We start from the raw sequence: 9,535 nt of genomic DNA, 5'->3' as shown, positions 1-9,535 counted from the left end.
TGAAGACAGGGGACGCTCTCTGAGGAAAGGGGACGCTCTGAGGACAGGGGACCCTCTGAAGACAGGGGACGCTCTCTGAGGAAAGGGGACGCTCTGAGGACAGGGGACGCTCTGAAGACAGGGGACCCTCTGAAGACAGGGGACGCTCTCTGAGGAAAGGGGACGCTCTGAGGACAGGGGACGCTCTGAAGACAGGGGACCCTCTGAAGACAGGGGACGCTCTCTGAGGACAGGGGACGCTCTGAGGACAGGGGACGCTCTGAGGAGAGGGGACGCTCTGAGGACAGGGGACGCTCTGAGGACAGGGGACGCTCTCTGAGGACAGGGGACGCTCTGAGGACAGGGGACGCTCTGAGGAAAGGGGACGCTCTGAGGACAGGGGACGCTCTGAGGACAGGGGACGCTCTCTGAGGAAAGGGGACCCTCTGAGGACAGGGGGCTCTCTGAGGACAGGGGGCGCTCTGAGGACAGGGGACGCTCTCTGAGGACAGGGGACGCTCTGAGGACAGGGGACGCTCTGAGGAAAGGGGACGCTCTGAGGACAGGGGACGCTCTGAGGACAGGGGGCTCTCTGAGGACAGGGGGCGCTCTGAGGACAGGGGACGCTCTGAGGACAGGGGACGCTCTGAGGACAGAATGTGTTTAGTTCTGAACCCGGACGTTTGACTCATTATTTCCAGATGTTCCAGATAAAAAACAGAAGTTTCACATTTCTCTGAGTCAGAAGAAAAGAATTCTCACAAGAACAAGAGGAGAACAAGAGGAGGACAAGAGGAGGACAAGAGGAGAACAAGAGGAGGACAAGAGGAGAACAAGAGGAGGACAAGAGGAGAACAAGAGGAGAACAAGAGGAGGACAAGAGGAGAACAAGAGGAGAACAAGAGGAGGACAAGAGGAGGACAAGAGGAGAACAAGAGGAGGACAAGAGGAGAACAAGAGGAGAACAAGAGGAGAACAAGAGGAGAACAAGAGGAGAACAAGAGGAGGACAAGAGGAGAACAAGAGGAGAACAAGAGGAGGACAAGAGGAGAACAAGAGGAGAACAAGAGGAGGACAAGAGGAGGACAAGAGGAGAACAAGAGGAGGACAAGAGGAGAACAAGAGGAGAACAAGAGGAGAACAAGAGGAGGACAAGAGGAGAACAAGAGGAGAACAAGAGGAGAACAAGAGGAGAACAAGAGGAGAACAAGAGGAGGACAAGAGGAGAACAAGAGGAGAACAAGAGGAGAACAAGAGGAGGACAAGAGGAGAACAAGAGGAGGACAAGAGGAGAACAAGAGGAGAACAAGAGGAGGACAAGAGGAGAACAAGAGGAGAACAAGAGGAGGACAAGAGGAGAACAAGAGGAGGACAAGAGGAGAACAAGAGGAGAACAAGAGGAGGACAAGAGGAGAACAAGAGGAGGACAAGAGGAGGACAAGAGGAGAACAAGAGGAGAACAAGAGGAGGACAAGAGGAGGACAAGAGGAGAACAAGAGGAGGACAAGAGGAGAACAAGAGGAGAACAAGAGGAGAACAAGAGGAGGACAAGAGGAGAACAAGAGGAGAACAAGAGGAGAACAAGAGGAGAACAAGAGGAGGACAAGAGGAGAACAAGAGGAGAACAAGAGGAGGACAAGAGGAGAACAAGAGGAGGACAAGAGGAGAACAAGAGGAGAACAAGAGGAGGACAAGAGGAGAACAAGAGGAGAACAAGAGGAGAACAAGAGGAGAACAAGAGGAGGACAAGAGGAGGACAAGAGGAGAACAAGAGGAGAACAAGAGGAGGACAAGAGGAGGACAAGAGGAGAACAAGAGGAGGACAAGAGGAGGACAAGAGGAGAACAAGAGGAGGACAAGAGGAGGACAAGAGGAGGACAAGAGGAGGACAAGAGGAGAACAAGAGGAGAACAAGAGGAGAACAAGAGGAGAACAAGAGGAGAACAAGAGGAGAACAAGAAGAGAACAAGAGGAGAACAATAAAACAAGAGGAGAACAAGAGGAGAACAAGAAGAGAACAAGAGGAGAACAAGAGGAGAACAAGAGGAGAACAAGAGGAGAACAAGAGGAGAACTAGAGGAGAACAATAAAACAAGAGGAGAACAAGAGGAGAACAAGAAGAGAACAAGAGGAGAACAAGAGGAGAACAAGAGGAGAACAAGAGGAGAACAAGAAGAGAACAAGAAGAGAACAAGAGGAGAACAAGAGGAGAACAGGAGGAGAACAAGAGGAGAACAAGAGGAGAACAAGAGGAGAACAAGAGGAGAACAAGAGGAGAACAAGAGGAGAACAGGAGGAGAACAAGAGGAGAACAAGAGGAGAACAAGAAGAGAACAAGAGGAGAACACGAGGAGAACAAGAGGAGAACAAAAGGAGAACAAGAGGAGAACAAGAGGAGAACAAGAGGAGAACAAGAGGAGAACCAGAGGAGAACAAGAGGAGAACAAGAAGAGAAAAAGAGGAGAACAAGAGGAGAACAAGAAGAGAACAAGAGGAGAACAAGAGGAGAAAAAGAGAACTAGAGGAGAACAAGAAGAGAACAAGAGGAGAACAAGAGGAGAACAAGAGGAGAACAAGAGGAGGACAAGAGGAGAACAAGAGGAGAACAAGAGGAGGACAAGAGGAGAACAAGAGGAGAACAAGAGGAGGACAAGAGGAGAACAAGAGGAGAACAAGAGGAGGACAAGAGGAGGACAAGAGGAGAACAAGAGGAGGACAAGAGGAGAACAAGAGGAGAACAAGAGGAGAACAAGAGGAGGACAAGAGGAGAACAAGAGGAGAACAAGAGGAGAACAAGAGGAGAACAAGAGGAGGACAAGAGGAGAACAAGAGGAGAACAAGAGGAGGACAAGAGGAGAACAAGAGGAGGACAAGAGGAGAACAAGAGGAGAACAAGAGGAGGACAAGAGGAGAACAAGAGGAGAACAAGAGGAGAACAAGAGGAGAACAAGAGGAGGACAAGAGGAGGACAAGAGGAGAACAAGAGGAGAACAAGAGGAGGACAAGAGGAGAACAAGAGGAGGACAAGAGGAGGACAAGAGGAGAACAAGAGGAGGACAAGAGGAGGACAAGAGGAGGACAAGAGGAGGACAAGAGGAGAACAAGAGGAGAACAAGAGGAGAACAAGAGGAGGACAAGAGGAGGACAAGAGGAGGACAAGAGGAGAACAAGAGGAGAACAAGAGGAGGACAAGAGGAGAACAAGAGGAGAACAAGAGGAGAACAAGAGGAGGACAAGAGGAGAACAAGAGGAGAACAAGAGGAGAACAAGAGGAGGACAAGAGGAGAACAAGAGGAGAACAAGAGGAGAACAAGAGGAGAACAAGAGGAGGACAAGAGGAGAACAAGAGGAGAAAAAGAGAACTAGAGGAGAACAAGAAGAGAACAAGAAGAGAACAAGAGGAGAACAAGAGGAGAACAAGAGGAGAACAAGAGGAGAACAAGAGGAGAACAAGAGGAGAACAAGAAGAGAACAAGAGGAGAACAATAAAACAAGAGGAGAACAAGAGGAGAACAAGAAGAGAACAAGAGGAGAACAAGAGGAGAACAAGAGGAGAACAAGAGGAGAACAAGAGGAGAACTAGAGGAGAACAATAAAACAAGAGGAGAACAAGAGGAGAACAAGAAGAGAACAAGAGGAGAACAAGAGGAGAACAAGAGGAGAACAAGAGGAGAACAAGAAGAGAACAAGAAGAGAACAAGAGGAGAACAAGAGGAGAACAGGAGGAGAACAAGAGGAGAACAAGAGGAGAACAAGAGGAGAACAAGAGGAGAACAAGAGGAGAACAAGAGGAGAACAGGAGGAGAACAAGAGGAGAACAAGAGGAGAACAAGAAGAGAACAAGAGGAGAACACGAGGAGAACAAGAGGAGAACAAAAGGAGAACAAGAGGAGAACAAGAGGAGAACAAGAGGAGAACAAGAGGAGAACCAGAGGAGAACAAGAGGAGAACAAGAAGAGAAAAAGAGGAGAACTAGAGGAGAACAAGAAGAGAACAAGAGGAGAACAAGAAGAGAACAAGATGAGAACAAGAGGAGAACAAGAAGAGAACAAGAGGAGAACAATAAAACAAGAGGAGAACAAGAGGAGAACAAGAGGAGAACAGGAGGAGAACAAGAGGCGAACAAGAGAACTAGAGGAGAACAAGAGGAGAACAAGAGGAGAACAAGAGGAGAACAAGAGGAGAACAAGAGGAGAACAGGAGGAGAACAAGAAGAGAACAAGAAGAACACAAGAGGAGAACAAGAGGAGAACAAGAGGAGAACAAGAGGAGAACAAGAAGAGAACAAGAGGAGAACAAGAGGAGAACAAGAGGAGAACAAGAAGAGAACAAGAGGAGAACAAGAGGAGAACAAGAGGAGAACTAGAGGAGAACAAGAGGAGAACAAGAGGAGAACAAGAGGAGAACAAGAAGAGAACAAGAGGAGGACAAGAGGAGAACAAGAGGAGAACAAGAGGAGAACAAGAGGAGAACAAGAGGAGAACAAGAAGAGAACAAGAGGAGGACAAGAGGAGAACAAGAGGAGAACAAGAGGAGGACAAGAGGAGAACAAGAAGAGAACAAGAGGAGAACAAGAGGAGAACAAGAGGAGAACAAGAGGAGAACAAGAGGAGAACAAGAGGAGAACAAGAGGAGAACAAGAGGAGAACAGGAGGAGAACAAGAGGAGAACAAGAGGAGAACAAGAAGAGAACAAGAGGAGAACACGAGGAGAACAAGAGGAGAACAAAAGGAGAACAAGAGGAGAACAAGAGGAGAACAAGAGGAGAACAAGAGGAGAACCAGAGGAGAACAAGAGGAGAACAAGAAGAGAAAAAGAGGAGAACAAGAGGAGAACAAGAAGAGAACAAGAGGAGAACAAGAGGAGAAAAAGAGAACTAGAGGAGAACAAGAAGAGAACAAGAGGAGAACAAGAGGAGAACAAGAGGAGAACAAGAGGAGGACAAGAGGAGAACAAGAGGAGAACAAGAGGAGGACAAGAGGAGAACAAGAGGAGAACAAGAGGAGGACAAGAGGAGAACAAGAGGAGAACAAGAGGAGGACAAGAGGAGGACAAGAGGAGAACAAGAGGAGGACAAGAGGAGAACAAGAGGAGAACAAGAGGAGAACAAGAGGAGGACAAGAGGAGAACAAGAGGAGAACAAGAGGAGAACAAGAGGAGAACAAGAGGAGGACAAGAGGAGAACAAGAGGAGAACAAGAGGAGGACAAGAGGAGAACAAGAGGAGGACAAGAGGAGAACAAGAGGAGAACAAGAGGAGGACAAGAGGAGAACAAGAGGAGAACAAGAGGAGAACAAGAGGAGAACAAGAGGAGGACAAGAGGAGGACAAGAGGAGAACAAGAGGAGAACAAGAGGAGGACAAGAGGAGAACAAGAGGAGGACAAGAGGAGGACAAGAGGAGAACAAGAGGAGGACAAGAGGAGGACAAGAGGAGGACAAGAGGAGGACAAGAGGAGAACAAGAGGAGAACAAGAGGAGAACAAGAGGAGGACAAGAGGAGGACAAGAGGAGGACAAGAGGAGAACAAGAGGAGAACAAGAGGAGGACAAGAGGAGAACAAGAGGAGAACAAGAGGAGAACAAGAGGAGGACAAGAGGAGAACAAGAGGAGAACAAGAGGAGAACAAGAGGAGGACAAGAGGAGAACAAGAGGAGAACAAGAGGAGAACAAGAGGAGAACAAGAGGAGGACAAGAGGAGAACAAGAGGAGAAAAAGAGAACTAGAGGAGAACAAGAAGAGAACAAGAAGAGAACAAGAGGAGAACAAGAGGAGAACAAGAGGAGAACAAGAGGAGAACAAGAGGAGAACAAGAGGAGAACAAGAAGAGAACAAGAGGAGAACAATAAAACAAGAGGAGAACAAGAGGAGAACAAGAAGAGAACAAGAGGAGAACAAGAGGAGAACAAGAGGAGAACAAGAGGAGAACAAGAGGAGAACTAGAGGAGAACAATAAAACAAGAGGAGAACAAGAGGAGAACAAGAAGAGAACAAGAGGAGAACAAGAGGAGAACAAGAGGAGAACAAGAGGAGAACAAGAAGAGAACAAGAAGAGAACAAGAGGAGAACAAGAGGAGAACAGGAGGAGAACAAGAGGAGAACAAGAGGAGAACAAGAGGAGAACAAGAGGAGAACAAGAGGAGAACAAGAGGAGAACAGGAGGAGAACAAGAGGAGAACAAGAGGAGAACAAGAAGAGAACAAGAGGAGAACACGAGGAGAACAAGAGGAGAACAAAAGGAGAACAAGAGGAGAACAAGAGGAGAACAAGAGGAGAACAAGAGGAGAACCAGAGGAGAACAAGAGGAGAACAAGAAGAGAAAAAGAGGAGAACTAGAGGAGAACAAGAAGAGAACAAGAGGAGAACAAGAAGAGAACAAGATGAGAACAAGAGGAGAACAAGAAGAGAACAAGAGGAGAACAATAAAACAAGAGGAGAACAAGAGGAGAACAAGAGGAGAACAGGAGGAGAACAAGAGGCGAACAAGAGAACTAGAGGAGAACAAGAGGAGAACAAGAGGAGAACAAGAGGAGAACAAGAGGAGAACAAGAGGAGAACAGGAGGAGAACAAGAAGAGAACAAGAAGAACACAAGAGGAGAACAAGAGGAGAACAAGAGGAGAACAAGAGGAGAACAAGAAGAGAACAAGAGGAGAACAAGAGGAGAACAAGAGGAGAACAAGAAGAGAACAAGAGGAGAACAAGAGGAGAACAAGAGGAGAACTAGAGGAGAACAAGAGGAGAACAAGAGGAGAACAAGAGGAGAACAAGAAGAGAACAAGAGGAGGACAAGAGGAGAACAAGAGGAGAACAAGAGGAGAACAAGAGGAGAACAAGAGGAGAACAAGAAGAGAACAAGAGGAGGACAAGAGGAGAACAAGAGGAGAACAAGAGGAGGACAAGAGGAGAACAAGAGGAGAACAAGAGGAGAACAAGAGGAGGACAAGAGGAGAACAAGAGGAGAACAAGAGGAGAACAAGAGGAGAACAAGAGGAGAACAAGAGGAGAACAAGAGGAAAACAAGAGGAGAACAAGAAGAGAACAAGAGGAGGACAAGAGGAGAACAAGAAGAGAACAAGAGGAGAACAAGAGGAGAACAAGAGGAGAACAAGAGGAGAACAAGAGGCTGCTGCCCTTGCCCCGCCTCCTTTATGACACCTGCTGCCCTTGCCCCTCCTCCTTTATCACACCTGCTGCCCTTGCCCCTCCTCCTTTATGACACCTGCTGCCCTTGCCCCGCCTCCTTTATCACACCTGCTGCCCTTGCCCCGCCTCCTTTATCACACCTGCTGCCTTTGCCCCGCCTCCTTTATCACACCTGCTGCCCTTGCCCCTCCTCCTTTATCACACCTGCTGCCCTTGCCCCTCCTCCTTTATCACACCTGCTGCCCTTGCCCCGCCTCCTTTATGACACCTGCTGCCCTTGCCCCGCCTCCTTTATCACACCTGCTGCCCTTGCCCCTCCTCCTTTATGACACCTGCTGCCCTTGCCCCGCCTCCTTTATGACACCTGCTGCCCTTGCCCCTCCTCCTTTATGACACCTGCTGCCCTTGCCCCTCCTCCTTTATCACACCTGCTGCCCTTGCCCCGCCTCCTTTATCACACCTGCTGCCCTTGCCCCTCCTCCTTTATCACACCTGCTGCCCTTGCCCCTCCTCCTTTATGACACCTGCTGCCTTTGCCCCGCCTCCTTTATCACACCTGCTGCCCTTGCCCCTCCTCCTTTATCACACCTGCTGCCCTTGCCCCTCCTCCTTTATCACACCTGCTGCCCTTGCCCCGCCTCCTTTATGACACCTGCTGCCCTTGCCCCGCCTCCTTTATCACACCTGCTGCCCTTGCCCCGCCTCCTTTATGACACCTGCTGCCCTTGCCCCTCCTCCTTTATCACACCTGCTGCCCTTGCCCCGCCTCCTTTATGACACCTGCTGCCCTTGCCCCTCCTCCTTTATCACACCTGCTGCCCTTGCCCCGCCTCCTTTATCACACCTGCTGCCCTTGCCCCTCCTCCTTTATCACACCTGCTGCCCTTGCCCCGCCTCCTTTATGACACCTGCTGCCCTTGCCCCGCCTCCTTTATCACACCTGCTGCCCTTGCCCCGCCTCCTTTATGACACCTGCTGCCCTTGCCCCTCCTCCTTTATCACACCTGCTGCCCTTGCCCCTCCTCCTTTATCACACCTGCTGCCCTTGCCCCGCCTCCTTTATCACACCTGCTGCCCTTGCCCCGCCTCCTTTATCACACCTGCTGCCCTTGCCCCGCCTCCTTTATGACACCTGCTGCCCTTGCCCCGCCTCCTTTATCACACCTGCTGCCCTTGCCCCGCCTCCTTTATCACACCTGCTGCCCTTGCCCCGCCTCCTTTATCACACCTGCTGCCCTTGCCCCTCCTCCTTTATGACACCTGCTGCCCTTGCCCCTCCTCCTTTATCACACCTGCTGCCCTTGCCCCGCCTCCTTTATGACACCTGCTGCCCTTGCCCCTCCTCCTTTATCACACCTGCTGCCTTTGCCCCGCCTCCTTTATCACACCTGCTGCCCTTGCCCCTCCTCCTTTATCACACCTGCTGCCTTTGCCCCGCCTCCTTTATCACACCTGCTGCCTTTGCCCCTCCTCCTTTATCACACCTGCTGCCCTTGCCCCGCCTCCTTTATGACACCTACTGCCCTTGCCCCGCCTCCTTTATCACACCTGCTGCCCTTGCCCCGCCTCCTTTATGACACCTGCTGCCCTTGCCCCGCCTCCTTTATCACACCTGCTGCCCTTGCCCCTCCTCCTTTATCACACCTGCTGCCTTTGCCCCGCCTCCTTTATCACACCTGCTGCCCTTGCCCCTCCTCCTTTATCACACCTGCTGCCCTTGCCCCGCCTCCTTTATGACACCTGCTGCCCTTGCCCCGCCTCCTTTATCACACCTGCTGCCCTTGCCCCGCCTCCTTTATGACACCTGCTGCCCTTGCCCCGCCTCCTTTATCACACCTGCTGCCCTTGCCCCGCCTCCTTTATGACACCTACTGCCCTTGCCCCGCCTCCTTTATCACACCTGCTGCCCTTGCCCCGCCTCCTTTATGACACCTGCTGCCCTTGCCCCGCCTCCTTTATCACACCTGCTGCCCTTGCCCCTCCTCCTTTATCACACCTGCTGCCCTTGCCCCGCCTCCTTTATCACACCTGCTGCTCTTGCCCCGCCTCCTTTATCACACCTGCTGCCCTTGCCCCGCCTCCTTTATGACACCTGCTGCCCTTGCCCCTCCTCCTTTATCACACCTGCTGCCCTTGCCCCTCCTCCTTTATCACACCTGCTGCCCTTGCCCCGCCTCCTTTATCACACCTGCTGCCCTTGCCCCTCCTCCTTTATGACACCTGCTGCCCTTGCCCCTCCTCCTTTATCACACCTGCTGCCCTTGCCCCGCCTCCTTTATCACACCTGCTGCTCTTGCCCCGCCTCCTTTATCACACCTGCTGCCCTTGCCCCGCCTCCTGAAGACGAGTCCCTCCAGATGAAGGTTAATCAGTCTAAGAGTTAATGACTCGTGTTGTGCCAGAGTCATAAACT

This window comes from Eucyclogobius newberryi, unplaced genomic scaffold, assembly GCF_026437365.1.
Source record: "Eucyclogobius newberryi isolate DKJ021-1_F unplaced genomic scaffold, fEucNew1.0.hap1 SCAF_85, whole genome shotgun sequence".
NCBI lineage: Eukaryota > Metazoa > Chordata > Actinopteri > Gobiiformes > Gobiidae > Eucyclogobius > Eucyclogobius newberryi.
The sequence above is the reverse complement of the archived record's forward strand: the minus strand, read 5'-3'. Positions refer to the sequence as shown.